Source organism: Cheilinus undulatus, linkage group 1 (genome assembly GCF_018320785.1).
Source record: "Cheilinus undulatus linkage group 1, ASM1832078v1, whole genome shotgun sequence".
Lineage (NCBI taxonomy): Eukaryota > Metazoa > Chordata > Actinopteri > Labriformes > Labridae > Cheilinus > Cheilinus undulatus.
Window position 1 is genome coordinate 58,194,717 of NC_054865.1, and position 19,154 is coordinate 58,213,870.

The 19,154-nt window shown below is 45.0% G+C and overlaps 1 protein-coding gene across 2 annotated transcripts in view; it reads right to left on the reverse strand.

Moving 5' to 3' along the window:
• The window catches only part of LOC121508210 (troponin T, fast skeletal muscle isoforms-like), a 44,613-nt gene extending 32,558 nt beyond the window's left edge, over window positions 1-12,055 (reverse strand). The window contains exon 1 of one of the 2 annotated variants that reach the window (XM_041784879.1): window positions 11,907-12,055. The gene's annotated coding sequence lies outside the window, so the exon portion shown is untranslated. The remainder of the gene's footprint in view (window positions 1-11,906) is intronic. The other variant, XM_041784889.1, reaches the window with a different exon arrangement.
• Window positions 12,056-19,154: the final 7,099 nt, after the last annotated feature.

Here is a 19,154-nt window from a genome sequence, read left to right on the forward strand (position 1 = left end):
ACACCTGGCCCCAGTCAATCACACCTGGCCCCAATCAATCACACCTGGCCCCAATCAATCACACATGGCCCCAGTCAAACACCCCTGGCCCCAGTCAATCACACCTGGCCCCAGTCAATCACACCTGGCCCCAATCAATCACACCTGGCCCCAATCAATCACACCTGACCTGGCCCCAGTCAATCAATCTCACCTGGCCCCAGTCAATCACACCTGGCCCCAGTCAATCACACCTGGCCCCAATCAATCTCACCTGGCCCCAGTCAATCAAACCTGGCCCCAGTCAATCACACCTGGCCCCAGTCAATCTCACCTGGCCCCAGTCAATCACACCTGGCCCCAGTCAATCACACCTTGCCCCAATCAATCACACCTGGCCCCAGTCAATCACACCTGGCCCCAGTCAATCACACCTGGCCCCAAATCAATCTCACCTGGCCCCAGTCAATCACACCTGGCCCCAATCAATCACACCTGGCCCCAGTCAATCACACCTGGCCCCAGTCAATCACACCTGGCCCCAGTCAATCACACCTGGCCCCAGTCAATCACACCTGGCCCCAATCAATCACACCTGGCCCCAGTCAATCAAACCTGGCCCCAGTCAATCACACCTGGCCCCAATCAATCACACCTGGCCCCAGTCAATCACACCTGGCCCCAATCAATCTCACCTGGCCCCAGTCAATCAATCTCACCTGGCTGATCAATCACACCTGGCCCCAGTCAATCACACCTGGCCCCAAATCAATCTCACCTGGCCCCAGTCAATCACACCTGGCCCCAATCAATCACACCTGGCCCCAATCAATCACACCTGGCCCCAGTCAATCACACCTGGCCCCAGTCAATCACACCTGGCCCCAGTCAATCACACCTGGCCCCAATCAATCACACCTGGCCCCAGTCAATCAAACCTGGCCCCAGTCAATCACACCTGGCCCCAATCAATCACACCTGGCCCCAGTCAATCACACCTGGCCCCAATCAATCTCACCTGGCCCCAGTCAATCAAACCTGGCCCCAGTCAATCACACCTTGCCCCAGTCAATCACACCTGGCCCCAATCAATCACACCTGGCCCCAATCAATCACACCTGGCCCCAGTCAATCACACCTGGCCCCAGTCAATCACACCTGGCCCCAATCAATCACACCTGGCCCCAATCAATCACACCTGGCCCCAGTCAATCACACCTGGCCCCAGTCAATCAAACCTGACCCCAGTCAATCACACCTGGCCCCAGTCAATCACACTTGGCCCCAGTCAATCACACCTGGCCCCAGTCAATCAAACCTGGCCCCAGTCAATCAATCTCACCTGGCCCCAGTCAATCACACCTGGCCCCAGTCAATCACACCTGGCCCCAATCAATCTCACCTGGCCCCAGTCAATCAAACCTGGCCCCAGTCAATCACACCTGGCCCCAGTCAATCTCACCTGGCCCCAGTCAATCACACCTGGCCCCAGTCAATCACACCTGGCCCCAATCAATCACACCTGGCCCCAGTCAATCACACCTGGCCCCAATCAATCTCACCTGGCCCCAGTCAATCAATCTCACCTGGCCCCAGTCAATCACACCTGGCCCCAGTCAATCACACCTGGCCCCAAATCAATCTCACCTGGCCCCAGTCAATCACACCTGGCCCCAATCAATCACACCTGGCCCCAATCAATCACACCTGGCCCCAGTCAATCACACCTGGCCCCAGTCAATCACACCTGGCCCCAGTCAATCACACCTGGCCCCAATCAATCACACCTGGCCCCAGTCAATCAAACCTGGCCCCAGTCAATCACACCTGGCCCCAATCAATCACACCTGGCCCCAGTCAATCACACCTGGCCCCAATCAATCTCACCTGGCCCCAGTCAATCAATCTCACCTGGCCCCAGTCAATCACACCTGGCCCCAGTCAATCACACCTGGCCCCAAATCAATCTCACCTGGCCCCAATCAATCACACCTGGCCCCAATCAATCACACCTGGCCCCAGTCAATCACACCTGGCCCCAGTCAATCACACCTGGCCCCAGTCAATCACACCTGGCCCCAATCAATCACACCTGGCCCCAGTCAATCAAACCTGGCCCCAGTCAATCACACCTGGCCCCAATCAATCACACCTGGCCCCAGTCAATCACACCTGGCCCCAATCAATCTCACCTGGCCCCAGTCAATCAAACCTGGCCCCAGTCAATCACACCTTGCCCCAGTCAATCACACCTGGCCCCAATCAATCACACCTGGCCCCAATCAATCACACCTGGCCCCAGTCAATCACACCTGGCCCCAGTCAATCACACCTGGCCCCAATCAATCACACCTGGCCCCAGTCAATCACACCTGGCCCCAGTCAATCAAACCTGACCCCAGTCAATCACACCTGGCCCCAGTCAATCACACTTGGCCCCAGTCAATCACACCTGGCCCCAATCAATCACACCTGGCCCCAGTCAATCAATCTCACCTGGCCCCAGTCAATCACACCAGGCCCCAATCAATCTCACCTGGCCCCAATCAATCACACCTGGCCCCAATCAATCTTACCTGGCCCCAATCAATCACACCTGGCCCCAGTCAATCACACCTGGCCCCAATCAATCACACCTGGCCCCAGTCAATCACACCTGGCCCCAAATCAATCTCACCTGGCCCCAGTCAATCACACCTGGCCCCAAATCAATCACACCTGGCCCCAGTCAATCAAACCTGGCCCCAGTCAATCACACCTTGCCCCAGTCAATCACACCTGGCCCCAATCAATCACACCTGGCCCCAAATCAATCTCACCTGGCCCCAGTCAATCAAACCTGGCCCCAGTCAATCACACCTTGCCCCAGTCAATCACACCTGGCCCCAATCAATCACACCTGGCCCCAGTCAATCACACCTGGCCCCAATCAATCACACCTGGCCCCAGTCAATCAAACCTGGCCCCAGTCAATCAATCAAACCTGGCCCTAGACAATCTCACCTGGCCCCAATCAATCTCACCTGGCCCTAGACAATCACACCTGGCCCCAGTCAATCACACCTGGCCCCAGTCAATCACACCTGGCCCTAGACAATCACACCTGGCCCCAGTCAATCACACCTGGCCCCAGTCAATCACACCTGGCCCTAGTCAATCACACCTGGCCCCAGTCAATCACACCTGGCCCCAGTCAATCACACCTGGCCCCAGTCAATCACACCTGGCCCCAGTCAGGATCAGTCAGTGTCTGTGGCTGGCTGACTCACATGTATTGAAGGTTAAATTGTACCATTTAGACCTCAGACAGTAAAAATGTGACAATTAAAGAAAACAAAACAAGTCTGTCTTAAGAATTTCATGTCATACACTTTCTTCCCAGGCATATATTTGTGATCCACATTTGGGTCCCAACCCACCAGTTGAGAACCACTGCTGTGGATCAACCCAGACACAGACAAAGAAGTGAAGATGAAGCAGGTCTGAAGCCTCCTCACAAATACCCACAATGCCCTAGCTGAAGTAGCTACGCCCCACCATCAAGTTCGCTTCCCAGTCAGGGTTTTTCTGTGTGGAGTTTGCATGTTCTCCCCGTGCTCCGGGTACTCCTGCTTCCTCCCACCACCAAAAACATGCTTGTTAGGTTAATTGGTGACTCTAAATTGCCCGTAGGTGTGAGTGTGAGGGTTTGTTTTCACCCTGAAGGCCTCTGTGTTTGAACTGTTGAGCAGCTGTTAGATCATGGCAAGAAAGTGAGCAGAGGACAGAAACTCAACAAGTGTCCCAGCAGCCTTGAATGCACCCTACTAACATTAAACAAAGCGGAAATATAAACCCTGACAAACATCAGCAGCGTTCACATCCACCTCCTCAGACTATAGAGCAGGGGTCATCAAGTACATCTGCACAAGGGCCAGGTCTAGTCCTGACAGAGTCTCTGGGGGCCAGACTGCCAAACAAAGACAAATTAAATACCATAAAATACTTTGTTCTGATTAAAATATTATTTTATTATTTATCTTTTAGGCATTACCAGTGAGATCTATCCTGATCTGTAACGCTGTATAAGGAGACAGGCATGCCCACAGAATTGGCTGGAAAGAACGAACCCTCAACAATTATGATTTAGCACCAGTATGAACTCATGTTCAACACTTTTCACTACTTCTCTGCTTCATTCTGTCATTTCACTTCTGACAACACTCTGTGCCACTTTTAACCCATTTTTGCCACTCTTTGCTATTTTTATCACTCTTTAACCCACTTTCCTGCCTTTTCGCTGCTTTGCCATTGGCTATTTTTGAACCGTTTTGCCAGTTTTAACCCATTTTTGATACTTTTTGCCATTTTTTCCCCTTTAACCCATTTTTTCCCATTCTGTAACTCCTTTAAGCCACTTTTAATGCGTGTCTTATCCCTCCTTTTTCTATTTTTGCCACTTTTTGTCCATTTTTGATATACTCTTTGGCCCTTTTTTCCTGTTATGCTAATGCTTTGCCACATTTTAACCTGTTTTCACCACTTTTCCTTCAAGTTTTGGTCCCTTTGTGCCACAACCTATTTGGATGCTTGTCACCCATTTTTTTGCCACTCTTAAACCCCTTTTTCCCTCTTTATATGGCCATTTTTCCCAGTTTTGACCCATTTTTAATACTTAATGCCCTTTTTTTGCCTCATTTCTTTAACTCCTTTAAACCACTTGTCTTGTTTTATCCCTCCTTTATCCATTTTTGCCACTTTTAACACATTTTTGATACTTCTTGCTCTTTTTTGCCTCTTCAACCCATTTTTTGCCGTTCTTTAACTCCTCTAAACTATGTCTTATCCCTCCTTTTTCCATTTTTGCCACTTTCATTACTTTTTTTCACCATTTTAACCCATTTTTGATATACTTTTAGCCCCTTTTTTTCCTGTAATACTAATGTTTTGCCACATTTTAACCATTTTTGTCACTCTCTAACCCATTTTCTCCACTTATCCGGCCATTTTGCCAGTTTTAACACATTTTTTCATATTTACTGATAATGGCTGACAAGTGAATTTCTGTACAAGCAGATCAAATCTTAGTCATTCTAAAACTATTTGAATATTAATCGCTTTTGGGGTGGATTTAACAGCTGCAGAAATTTAAAGCCTTAAGATACTCTTAAAACCACATTTTCATTTCCATCTTTTCTGATTTCAATGATCCCCCGGGGGCCAGACAGGAAGCTTGGGGGGGCCTGATTTGGCCCGCGGGCCCCCTGTTGATGATCAGTGCTATAGAGGAAGATTCCTCTAACCAGCCTGGATGTGGAACGTTCCTGCAGGCCTGTGAGTCCAGATGGATCCATCCTCAATAAAGCCCAGAGAGCGGCCCTGAGAGGGTTTCTGCTGGTCCAGCTTCTATGTTGGACTTATTTGATATAAATAAAGTGTATTTGGATGACTCCTTCACACTTAGCCGTGGGCACAGCTGCAGAGGACTCCAAGGATTAGTCCTGGATCAGATTTCTCCCCATCAGCTGAGGAACGGTGTCCAAATAGCTGCTTTAATCCCCGGCTCGGTCCGACGGGAGGATCTCTGCGCCCGCGCAGCCAACCAGCATCCTGCTCCAACAAATGAGCTCTTTGATGGACTTAGAGCTGACAGCCGCCTCACCTCTGTGTGTCCAGCATTCGCTCAGTACATACCGACCCTTCAGCACTCAGTATATTTAGTGGAGGGCCACTTCATTTCTTCAGGATGAGAACAGCGGATGCTGAGAAGTGTTTCTGAGGCTTTTCTGAAACTAAAACTCAAAACTGAAACTTAAAGACTGAAGGAGCAGCTGACAGAGAAGAGGAGCAGCAAATCCTGAGGCAGATTTAGATAGAGGCATGAGCAGAATTAGAGCTGCATCACATCAGCGGGACCAATGGAGACAAAGAGGAGGCTGAAGGATGAGAGCATCATCGCCATGTCACAACCTCACATCTTTAGAATGTTGGCCTGCCTTTAAGGTCAGAGACCAGGCCGGATCAGATTAAAGTTCAACGGGCTGACAACAAAGTTAGACGGTCAGATGTAGGGAAGGGCGATAAATCCAGTCTGAGGTCTATAAATACGATAGCAAACAAAATACAGGCGGAGACATTTTCATCTGTATGCTCGATACTGAAAAATGATCAGCTTTTTTAACGAAGGTGCATTTTTATTTCTTAGATCAAATATTCCAGATTCCTGTTTGAGTGCTAGACTCTAAAAACTGCAGGTTGTGATAGATGAAAGCAGAAATTACACATACTACACCTGAACACCGACCAAGATTGAAGATTTTACACCGAGCAGACATAACTCCACACAAGATCAATAAAATGAACTCTGGCATATTTGTGCAGGAAGAGCGGCTCCCTAAAACATTTGCCGTGGGATTGTCCAGAAGTAAAACTATTTTGGAAGGATTCTAAAACATGTTGAGTGTAATATTAAAAGAAGACGGAGAAATCTGTCCAGAAGTGTTGGGAGTCCACGTGGACGGTGTAAAATGTGCAGAAACACGTCTGTTAACATCGGCAGAATTATACTCATGAACTGGAAAGTCCTGAAATGGAATTGTTTCTGTCTAACTGGTTGAAGGACTTTGTAAACTTATAATGAAGGAGCGTGCAGCCTCAACGTCACAGAGACTTTATAGAGACGGCTTAGACCAGTAAAACTCCACATGTGGCTCTGTTATGTCTTCATTTTTAATATTATCCTCCCAGAAAACCTAAAAAAAAGAAACTTTTCACCACTTTTTCAACATCTTTTGCCACTTTTCACCCATTTAAGCTACCCTTTGCCATTAAATACCTTTTTCCTATTTTTTAGCCCATTAGACACTTTTTTCAACTTTTTACCCATTTTTTGCCACTTTTAACCCATTTTTGCCCTGTTTCACCAATTTTTTCCCCTTTTCACCCATTTAAGCTACCTTTAGTCATTACATACCACTTTTTTCCAGGTTTTTGCCCATTTTAGCCACTTCTTTTTGCAACTTTATCCCATTTTTGCCATTTTTCACCATTTTTTAAATTCTTTCTCATCCATTTCATCTACTTTTTGCCATTAAATACCACCTATTCCCTACTTTTATCCCATTTTTGCCCCTTTCTACCATTTTTTTTGGCACTTCTTGGCCATTTCAGGTATAGTTTTCCACGAAATACTACTTGTTTCCTCTTTTTTACCCATTTTTTGCCACTTCTATCCCATTTTTGGCCCCTTTTCACCATTTTTCTTGCAATTGTCACCCATTAAAACTTCCTTTTGTCATTAAATACCACCTTTTTCCTAGTTTTTCAGTCAAATTCATCTACTTTTTGTCATCAAATACTTTTTCCTAGTTTTATCCCACTTTTGCCCCTTTTGACCATTTTTTTTTTTTTTGCCATTTTTGCCCATTTCAGGTACTGTTTGCCATGAAATACTACTTGCTTCCACTCTTGGCTGCTTTTTGCCCGTTTTAGTCACTTCTCACCCTTTTTTTGCTACTTTTTGGCCCCTTTTCCATTTTCCTCCCCATTTTCACCCCACTGGTTGCTTTTTGACCATTTCTGCCACCTTTAACCTATTTTTATTGCTACTTTAAGCTGCTCAACCTCTTAGATTGTGGCTCTCAAAGGTATTTTTCAACAGTTTGGTTGAACAGGGTTGAGTAACTCTGGCTTAGATGAACCATGGACGTTTATAAGAGAATACATAAACAAGATGCATTTAACCTGAGTGATGAATTTCCCCTTATGTATTTATTGAAAGCTAAATCAGGTACATTTATTTGAATTGTCTTATCAGAAGGCAGAAAAGCCCTGTAAGAAAAAGGATCATGATTTCCTGAACAGCTAAACTGTACTCTGGCAGAAAGTCTTCATGTTGTATTGTTTTGTAATGTGATGCTCTGTTTTGTGCTTTGTCTCCGTTTGTCTTCGAAATTTAAACAAACTGTTAAAAAAAAAGAAAATAACAAGAATGGCAGCTGGACCAGTGTGTTTGGATTTTAAACTGGTTAAATCACAATCCCAGTATGAAGAGGAGAACTCCATCATGATGTTAGATTTGCTCTAATAGTAACATCTGAAATAGAGCTGGAGCTCCTGTTGTAAACGCTGCCATCGTATTTGCTCAGTGCTCTCTCTCCTTTGGTTTCAACTATGCCTGTAGGTCTCTATGTTTCTCTTTGATCGTTAAAATAATAAAGATTTGATCTTTAAAAACGCAAGCATATAAAGATTTCAGCAGCTCAGTTTACTGGAGCATTTTCAGCTGCAGTGACCTCTGCAGGAATAGGTAGAGTTTTTTACGCCGTCTGATTTCACTGAACATATCTCATCAAAATAGAATTCTAAATGGTCCAGTAGAAGTTTTATTCTGGTGTTTGCTCTTTTTGCTTTCAGGAGAAACACACCGGAGTGACCACATTTAGCCAACTCAGTCCTGCTGGCTTCATTCTAACGACTTAAAAAGAACATGACAACAATTTAAAGTCCATGTTAAATGTGCAATGCAAAGAAAAGCAGATTAAAGTCCAAGCCTCCCCTCTGACAGAGCACCAACAACATCAGAGTCCAGAAGCCATGGCCTCTAATGGACATGTCCTCCATGTGGCCCAGGCTTTTGTTCCGTTTAGACGGTGAACGGGGCGTTTTCTGCAGATTCTGATCAAATGTAAATGAAAAGTTGGACTTCTACTTTTACTAAATTTTACTAGAATCCTACTAAAGTTCATAATCCTGTTACTGTGTCTTTTAAAAGACATCAGGATATGAATCATGTATCCCCATACAGCTAGATCATGTTTTCTGGCCCATATCTACTAAGCTTCATGTGAATAATATCAACAATTCACATATAAGAAAAGGAAGAAAGGAAGTCTGAGTTCAGCCAAAAACTCTGACTGTTCAGATTCTGCTGGAGTAAAGCGGAAACCTCCGGTCCTGAAAAATGAAGCCGATGAGGAAGTGCAAAAACTTGAGGCTGGCTGCAGGAACACCGGACGTCCCATCTGATCACCTGTTAAACAGACGGTTTTTACACTAGAAATAAACCGGTTTACAGCCTGGTTCAAGACACCAGACGTGTCTCATTAGCTAGTGTCTTATTGTGCTCCTACTGTACGGGGGGTGAATTGTTATGTATCACAATGGTTTAGATTATATTAAAAAAAAATAAAAAACCTCACTGCGCTCTGATTGGCGTGTCTCATTTGATTGACAGATAGCTGGACAGGTAGAAGCTCCATTTCTGTCAACCAGAATGCTAGCTAGCAGGCTGACAGGAAATGGAGCTAGAGGGCCGGCCATTCGGCTGAGATTGTAAGCAGACAGCTGACATCACACAGACTTTGTCCAGTTCTTTCTACAGTCTATGAAATCTACACACTGACATAATATTTACAAAAATAAAGAACAAAGACATGGGATTGCCAGTTTTCCACAAAAAAAGTGTAAATGCTGACACAATAAAGCTCAAAATTGGGCTTTGGGCTGTGGCCAGGGTCCAAAACTAACACTCACCAATTACGGGTAGATTTTGTCTCTGGCTGGTTACATTTTTAGGACCACTTCTTATTTTTTTACCAGCGAAAAATTCATTTTTTTGTTACTGGAGAACGATGGTGGTATCGGCTGGTTTCCTGGCAGAGTAATGTGTATTATAATAAAGTTATAATAAAGTTATTATTTCAGGCCGAGACGATCTTTGGTCACATAAGTGTGTCAGTCATGGCGTCAGTCATGGCGTCCTTCACAGCGCTGAGGTGGATAGCTGGTTGTTACTGTACCCGTACCTCCTTGTTCGTAGAAGAAGAAGTAGTAAGAAAAAAAAAAGAAGAAGAAGTAGGAAAAATGTATCATGTGGCGATGCTGGCCAGGTATTGCGGAGCCTCCAGCAAAAAAACACAACAAAAAAAATGAAACCAAAAGAACCTGCTGAGGCTGAGATTTAATGACCGGTGACCAAAAGACAGAGGTTAATGTTGCTGCTGCTGCTACTGCTCCCACCGCCACCGCCACCGCCACCCCCCAGTCTAATCCACTGGCAGCTAGCAGGCGTTTCTTGGAGAGATGGCGGGCTAATGGATCATGGCTGGAATATTCTGCTGAAATACTGGTAAGTGAAAAAGTTAGTTTTGGACCTTGGCTGTGGAGCATTATTGGTTTTTAATATTCATTAATGCTTTAGATGTCTCCAAGCCTCTTCATCTATACCTGAACAACATTCTGAGTATTTTTAATGTAAACTGTGTAATTTAATGCTGACAGGATGTTTTATTCTTCTGAATCTGTTTGTAGGTAAAAGATGCTTATGAACATGCATCCAAAATAAATTCATGCAGGAGCAGGACGAGAAAATCACTGAGTACCAAAAAAAAAAAAAACTTTAATCTGTGTATGAATGGATGGATGGATGGATGGATGGATGGATGGATGGATTGTTGGATGGATGGATGTATGAAAGGATGGATGGATGGATGGATGGATGGATGGATGGATGGATGGATTGTTGGATGGATGTATGAAAGGATGGATGGATGGTTGGATGGCTGGATGGATGGATGGATTGTTGGATGGATGGATGGACGGGTGGATGGATTGTTGGATGGATGGATGTATGAAAGGATGGATGGATGGTTGGATGGCTGATACAATGGATGGTTTATTTAATGTAAAAACAGAAGCCAGCTCCCAGGTTGCTGCACAGTCTCAGCCTCTACTCTGAATAAATTGTTAAATTTGTTCAATCTAAATATTCCTGTTTATTCCTGGATGGTCGAAGCACCCTCTAAGAATTCTAACTGCTACTGTCCAATAGCAGATCCGACCTTTCACCCCCAGGAAAAATGGACTGAATCATTCCTCTGTCCATTAAAAACAGCTCAGTGTGATGATATTTGTATTAATCTACTTGTATTCTACCTGTAGGTGGGATGGTGTGATAGGAATATAAAGTTACCGTTGATTTTAGCTGCCTTTTGTCTGTGAAAAAAAAACATGGGACTAGAGAGCTTCAAGAAGCCTTTAGAATCCTAGCAAGCCTTCAGAAATCATGATTTTAGACTGTAACATGTTTCAGCGCCTGTACTAAACTGCAGCCCTGGAAGGCTTTAGCTTGTTCATTTTCTATCCCTGTGTTTTAGTTTCAGATTTTTTCTCCCTAAAATGAATCCAGTAAGTCTGAAATGGCCTCTGCTTTACCCTCAGAGGTAGGGATGTGTGGGTTCTAAACATCTCAGTGGCTTCCCTGTGAGAACTCTTCTCCTTCCTCTCTTATTGCTGTTGGATATCTAGAACCCAGCAGAACACGGATGATATTCCCCCCACACTACTGCTGCAGCATCAACGCTTTATACCAAACATGAGAAATAGTCTTTCCAGAATAGTTAGAATAAAGATTTCAGCAGAACGCATGCAGACGTGCCATCATGAGTCAGATTTAAGGAGGCAGACATGGTCCGAGCTGAAAGGGACAGATCTACTGAGCTGAGATAAATGATCCGGATCATTAAGAAGAGCAGCATCACTACAAATGTGTTAACTGCTCTGATTTCATGAAGCATTTGGCAGCATCCCTCTAGAGTTTTTAACCCTTAATTTCATCTAAAATGATGGTTTATGTCGCTCAGACCTTCATAAATTCCAGCCGTCATTGTCCTTTAAAAGCTAATGGTGATGTTTTTATGAAGCTGTAAGAGCGCTGCGGTCTAGAGAAACTGGAGCCGTGCTCCTCAGACGGACTGTTAACAGGCTCAAACATAAACTACACGTGTCTGACATGCAGAGGAACATGTCTGTCTGTTCGGTCTCTCCTGAGGTTACACAGATGGAGGAACATCTGAGGAGTCAGACGAGCGCCGCTCCATCTGCAGATTCTCTAACGCCATACTTTACAGAAGCAGAGACATGAAGTTCAGAGGAGTGAAGCGTCTTACCTCAGAAAGGACGAGAAGCTCCTGCGGCGATGAAGACGAAGGTCTGTAAGAATCTTCAGGCTGGGCTCAGAGAATAAGTCCTTGTGTTCTCCTGATACTTGAGCTCATCAGGCCCTTATTGGCTGTGGGATGAGAGTGAGGTGTGTATGGATGTTTATGTTAGGAAACGATGGGGGGGGGGGGGGGGGCAGCGATGACCCTGGAGAAGGAGATGGATGAAATACTGTGGATGGAAGAGGGCGGCTCAGGTTTAGGAAAGGAGCAGCTGAGAAGCTTCTGTTGCTAAATTTACAGTGAAGGCTGAGCGGGGGGGTTACACATCATCCTGGCATCCAGACAATGGAGGGAAAGTGTGTGTGGGGGGTGTGAGCGTGTGTGTGAGTGTGTGTGTGTGCCGATCCATCAACCAGTCAGTCACTGAGACAGAGACATGAAAACAAGAGAAGAAGAAGCAGCGACGTTAGATTTACTCTGAGATCTGACATGAAAATGTGCCGTACTTTTAGTTATGATCATTTACGCTACACTCAGAAATATTTAGGCCTATTCTGACGATTTATGTATTTCAATTGCATATAAAATTTCCATCCATTTGAATTACTTAGATTTAACATAAACAGGCCAATACACTTTATGTGCTGCATACTGAATACATACACTCGTTCTTAAGTATTTGAAACAAACTGGATTGATGAATAATTGTAGTAGAGAAATAAGGATTGGTTCAGATAGGGCGCTGGTCGGATATTTCACTGGATTCACTCAGGTGTGTCGGCCAGAACTCCACTTAAGGCCAGAATATTCCAGAGTAGACAATAATGAGCGTTGAGATTTGGTTGTGGATGTTTACTTCCTTTTCATCACAGTGACATGTACAGTGCTTAACAAATTTATTAGACCACCCTAACCTAGGGGAGTAACGATTCATCGATCTGGATCGATATATCGATAGTTTGAGCAATGATTCAGTCAAACCGATTAAAAGTATAAACATCGATATTAATCGCCATCTTAACCTTACGCTTTTAATTTGAAAGTCTCCCCACATGCTTGGTTATGACAGTTTCCATCCATCCATGAGTCACAACACCGCTAGGCGCAGATAGCAGGCAATGGCTAGCCACAGAGAGAGTATCAATATCGTGTTTTTTTCCTTTATGTGAAAAGTAACAGATTGTGGTAGAAGCTCTTTAACCCAAATGATATTTTTAATGCTAAAATAGAATTATTATTGTTATCCATGAATTTTCAAATTCACTGATCTACAAAAAAACTGAAAAATAGTAAAGCACATTAATATTTCTGATGAATGTGTCAGATTATAGTTATTTACTGTCATTCCTGAACAGAAAAATGAGTTTTAGTGGTTGAATGTTATGCTTGATTCATTTCTGACTTCTCAGAGAAGCCCAGTGAGCCGGCTCACATTTGGGTGAATTCAGTTTGAAATTCCTCATTCCTGTTCAAAATGGTAAAACGTGGAGAGCTGACTGAAAATGAAAGAGTCCGCATTAAAGCACTTTATGATGCTGGATGGTCTCTGAGACAGAGATGACAGCTGGTCTAATACATTTGTTAAGCTCTGTACAATCTGCTAACGATCATGCAGTACAACTTGCATTTGGGTCTGGCTGAGTTTGATGGGTTAGCTGCAGGTTAGCTGCAGGTTAGTTGTAGGTTAGCTGCAGGTTAGCTGCAGGTTAGCTGTAGGTTAGTTGTAGGTTAGCTAACCTGCAGGTTAGCTGCAGGTTAGCTGTAGGTTAGCTGTAGGTTAGTTGTAGGTTAGCTGCAGGTTAGCTGTAGGTTAGTTGTAGGTTAGCTAACCTGCAGGTTAGCTGCAGGTTAGCTGTAGGTTAGCTGCAGGTTAGCTGCAGGTTAGCTGTAGGTTAGTTGTAGGTTAGCTAACCTGCAGGTTAGCTGCAGGTTAGCTGTAGGTTAGCTGCAGGTTAGCTGTAGGTTAGTTGTAGGTTAGCTAACCTGCAGGTTAGCTGCAGGTTAGCTGTAGGTTAGCTGTAGGTTAGCTGTAGGTTAGCTGCAGGTTAGCTGTAGGTTAGCTGTAGGTTAGTTGTAGGTTAGCTGTAGGTTAGTTGTAGGTTAGCTAACCTGCAGGTTAGCTGCAGGTTAGCTGTAGGTTAGCTGCAGGTTAGCTGTAGGTTAGCTGTAGGTTAGTTGTAGGTTAGCTAACCTGCAGGTTAGCTGCAGGTTAGCTGTAGGTTAGCTGCAGGTTAGCTGTAGGTTAGCTGTAGGTTAGTTGTAGGTTAGCTAACCTGCAGGTTAGCTGCAGGTTAGTTGTAGGTTAGCTGCAGGTTAGCTGCAGGTTAGCTGTAGGTTAGTTGTAGGTTAGCTAACCTGCAGGTTAGCTGTAGGTTAGTTGTAGGTTAGCTGTAGGTTAGCTGTAGGTTAGTTGTAGGTTAGCTGCAGGTTAGCTGCAGGTTAGCTGTAGGTTAGCTGCAGGTTAGCTGCAGGTTAGCTGTAGGTTAGTTGTAGGTTAGCTAACCTGCAGGTTAGCTGCAGGTTAGCTGTAGGTTAGCTGCAGGTTAGCTGTAGGTTAGTTGTAGGTTAGCTAACCTGCAGGTTAGCTGCAGGTTAGCTGTAGGTTAGCTGTAGGTTAGCTGTAGGTTAGCTGCAGGTTAGCTGTAGGTTAGCTGTAGGTTAGTTGTAGGTTAGCTGTAGGTTAGTTGTAGGTTAGCTAACCTGCAGGTTAGCTGCAGGTTAGCTGTAGGTTAGCTGCAGGTTAGCTGTAGGTTAGCTGTAGGTTAGTTGTAGGTTAGCTAACCTGCAGGTTAGCTGCAGGTTAGCTGTAGGTTAGCTGCAGGTTAGCTGTAGGTTAGCTGTAGGTTAGTTGTAGGTTAGCTAACCTGCAGGTTAGCTGCAGGTTAGTTGTAGGTTAGCTGCAGGTTAGCTGCAGGTTAGCTGTAGGTTAGTTGTAGGTTAGCTAACCTGCAGGTTAGCTGTAGGTTAGTTGTAGGTTAGCTGTAGGTTAGCTGTAGGTTAGTTGTAGGTTAGCTGCAGGTTAGCTGCAGGTTAGCTGTAGGTTAGTTGTAGGTTAGCTAACCTGCAGGTTAGCTGCAGGTTAGCTGTAGGTTAGTTGTAGGTTAGCTGTAGGTTAGTTGTAGGTTAGCTGCAGGTTAGCTGTAGGTTAGTTGCAGGTTAGTTGTAGGTTAGCTGCAGGTTAGTTGTAGGTTAGCTAACCTGCAGGTTAGCTGCAGGTTAGCTGCAGGTTAGCTGTAGGTTAGCTGTAGGTTAGTTGTAGGTTAGCTGCAGGTTAGTTGTAGGTTAGCTGCAGGTTAGCTGCAGGTTAGCTGTAGGTTAGTTGTAGGTTAGCTAACCTGCAGATTAGCTGCAGGTTAGCTGTAGGTTAGCTGCAGGTTAGCTGCAGGTTAGCTGCCGGTTAGCTGTAGGTTAGCTGCAGGTTAGCTGCAGGTTAGCTGTAGGTTAGCTGCAGGTTAGCTGCAGGTTAGCTGCAGGTTAGCTGTAGGTTAGCTGCAGGTTAGCTGTAGATTAGCTGTAGGTTAGCTGCAGGTTAGCTGCAGGTTAGCTGCAGGTTAGCTGCAGGTTAGCTGCAGGTTAGCTGTAGGTTAGCTGCAGGTTAGCTGCAGGTTAGCTGTAGGTTAGCTGCAGGTTAGCTGTAGGTTAGCTGTAGGTTAGCTGCAGGTTAGCTGTAGGTTAGCTGTAGGTTAGCTGCAGGTTAGCTGCAGGTTAGCTGTAGGTTAGCTGCAGGTTAGCTGTAGGTTAGCTGCAGGTTAGCTGCAGGTTAGCTGCAGGTTAGCTGTAGGTTAGCTGTAGATTAGCTGTAGGTTAGCTGCAGGTTAGCTGTAGATTAGCTGTAGGTTAGCTGCAGGTTAGCTGCAGGTTAGCTGCAGGTTAGCTGTAGGTTAGCTGCAGGTTAGCTGCAGGTTAGCTGCAGGTTAGCTGTAGGTTAGCTGTAGGTTAGCTGCAGGTTAGCTGTAGGTTAGCTGCAGGTTAGCTGCAGGTTAGCTGTGAACTAGCTGTGAGCTTTCTGTAGTTTAGCTTTGTTTTAACCCAACCCAACCTAACCCAAAATCAAAAAAATCACAAAAAAAAACAAAAAACACAAAACCTAAAGCTCACCCAAGAAACACGAGGGAACACTGGAGCAAAATCACAAGAGGTTTTAAGACTAGGAAACACAGACAAACTGTCAAAGACACAGGAAAAACTTAGAAACTAAATACACAGAGACTGATTAGTCACAGGGGGACAGGTGAGGGCAAACAAGACACAGCTGAGGGCAAACAGACACAGGTGAGAACAAACAGACACAGGTGAGGGCAAACAGACACAGGTGAGGGCAAACGGACACAGGTGAGGGCAAACAGACACAGGTGAGGGCAAACGGACACAGGTGAGGGCAAACAAGACACAGCTGAGGGCAAACAGACACAGGTGAGAACAAACAGACACAGGTGAGGGCAAACAGACACAGGTGAGGGCAAACGGACACAGGTGAGGGCAAACAGACACAGGTGAGGGCAAACGGACACAGGTGAGGGCAAACAGACACAGGTGAGGGCAAACAAGACACAGCTGAGGGCAAACAGACACAGGTGAGAACAAACAGACACAGGTGAGGGCAAACAGACACAGGTGAGGGCAAACGGACACAGGTGAGGGCAAACAGACACAGGTGAGGGCAAACGGACACAGGTGAGGGCAAACAAGACACAGCTGAGGGCAAACAAGACACAGGTGAGGGCAAACAAGACACAGGTGAGGGCAAACAGACACAGGTGAGGGCAAACAAGACAAAGCTGAGGGCAAACAGACACAGGTGAGGGCAAACAAGACAAAGCTGAGGGCAAACAGACACAGGTGAGGGCAAACAGACACAGGTGAGGACAAACAAGACACAGGTGAGGGCAAACAGACACAGGTGAGGGCCAACAACACCCAGCTGAGGGCAAACAGACATAGGTGAGGGCAAACAGACACAGGTGAGGGCAAACAAGCACAGCTGAGGGCAAACAAGACACAGGTGAGGGCAAACAAGACACAGGTGAGGGCAAACAAGTCACAGCTGAGGGCAAACAGACACAGGTGAGGGCAAACAAGACACAGGTGAGGGCAAACAAGACACAGCTGAGGGCAAACGAGACACAGGTGAGGGCAAACAAGACACAGCTGAGGGCAAACAAGACACAGCTGAGGGCAAACGAGACACAGGTGAGGGCAAACAAGACACAGCTGAGGGCAAACAAGACACAGCTGAGGGCAAACAAGACACAGGTGAGCCAAAAGAGCCAAACTGTTGAAGAAAGCCTTTGCAACAGCCACAATCTAAGTGGTTAAAAGTGTCAAAAATGGGTTAAAGTGGCAATAAAAACAAGCTAAAGGTGGCCAAAAATGGTCAAAAAATGCAGAGTAGGCGTAAAATGGCAAAAAACTGGGTTAAAAGTGAAAAAATGGGGAGAAAAAGGGTAGAAAGTGGCAAAAGTTTGTGAGAAGTTCCCAAAAAGTGAGTTACAGGTGGCAAAAGCAGGCAAAAAGGTAGGAAAGATGGTCAAAAAGCAGCAAAGAGTGGCAAATATGCTGAAAAGCGTCTTTTTAGTGGCTTAAATGGCTTAAAGTGGTAAAACATGGAAAAATGTGCAAATAGCAAAAATTAGGATAGAAGAGGTTAAAAATGATCAATAGTGGGAAAAAATGGCAAAAAATTGAATTGTAATGGAAACAAATGGACAAAAAATAAAGGCTGACAATTGAAGCCAACTGTAGAGGTGTGGAAAACAGACTGATTAATGTGACTTTTAACAGATAATTTCTGAGGTCAAAGTTTCCCTTTTTAAGGTTCCAGGGAATAATATTTCAAATTAAGACAAAAAAGAGAGGGACATGGATGCATCTGAGGACCTCCACTTCACACCGGAAGTTGGAAAATCACCGCCATATCTCGTCTTCTAATGCTGCGTTCGATTGTACTCGGAAAGATCCGGGTAGAAAATTCCGACTTCCGAGGTAAATGCGTTTCATTGCATGATGCTGCGTTCAGGCAACCCGTAACTCCCACCTGTAACTCATGAATGTGCACTGAAACGGCAGTCGAACTCCTAACTCAAAAATTACTGTTGGGGAAATATATTAGCTACTTGAGGGAGAGAGAGAAAGAGAAACGTACGTTTGACTTGAACGCACCAGCGAGGGGAATCCTGCATGCATCATTGAACTTCTACGGGCATCAAAGCGAACTGTGCTGTTACACAAACGCTAAGTTAGACGACACATAAAAGTAAGAGTTGAGGAGAAGATGACTCTCACGGTGTGCGACATCATATTGCTACGTCAATCTGACTGACTCGGGCTACTTGGATCCTACCCGAATTCCCAAGTCAAAGTCCCGAGCTCAAGGGTCGTACTATTGCACTTTTCCGATTCGGAGGTCGGATTTATCCGAGTTCCAACACAGCATAATACCATCATACCTCAGAAGTCGGAATTTCCAACCCGGATCTTTCTGAGTTCCAAGTACAATCGAACGCAGCATTAGTTACTTGAATTGAACGTCTTTGTTGTTTTCTCCGTGTGTCGCCACCATGTTATTGAGGAAAGTACGTAAGGAAATACAAGTAGAGGAAAAATACGTGAGTTTGCAGACTAACAAGCACAGAAATTACACAACATTAATTTTAATGAATCGATTCATGACCCATATTCATGTATCACTGAACACAGACATAATATGCGACTGGAAATTGGCTGGCCGGATGCCGACGTCGCTGCCATGTTTCCAGAGGAAAGTCTCTGCGTCACTCAATACAGTAGATGAGGACTGTGCACGTATTCAGAATAAAAAGCTCAAACGATCAGATTAATTCATAATAATCCATATTAAAACAATAACTGATAGTGAAATGTGAGTATACATAAAGAAGTCGTGAATCGTTTTTCGTGTAGATGGTCCAGTTTGGTGGACGTGGTCCGGCACAATAAACGCTGGACTGGAAGTACTTCACATACGCGTGAAAAAGGTCTTGTTGTGCAACTTATTGGAATTAAAAGGTCAAACGATCAGATTAATATAGAAATATGTAAGTGTAGAAAATGTTAACACGTAATTATTGGTAAATTCCTGTTAAACTGGGACTGCAACTATAGTCTTACCATTTTGTATTTTATTTTGAAAATCCACAGCGGAAGTTTGTCTTGCGCTAAATGCAGTACACTTTAGCTATCTCTCAGTAGCGAAAGATCTTATGCTGTGGTAAGTTGCGTCTCTGTTCGCTCAGACAT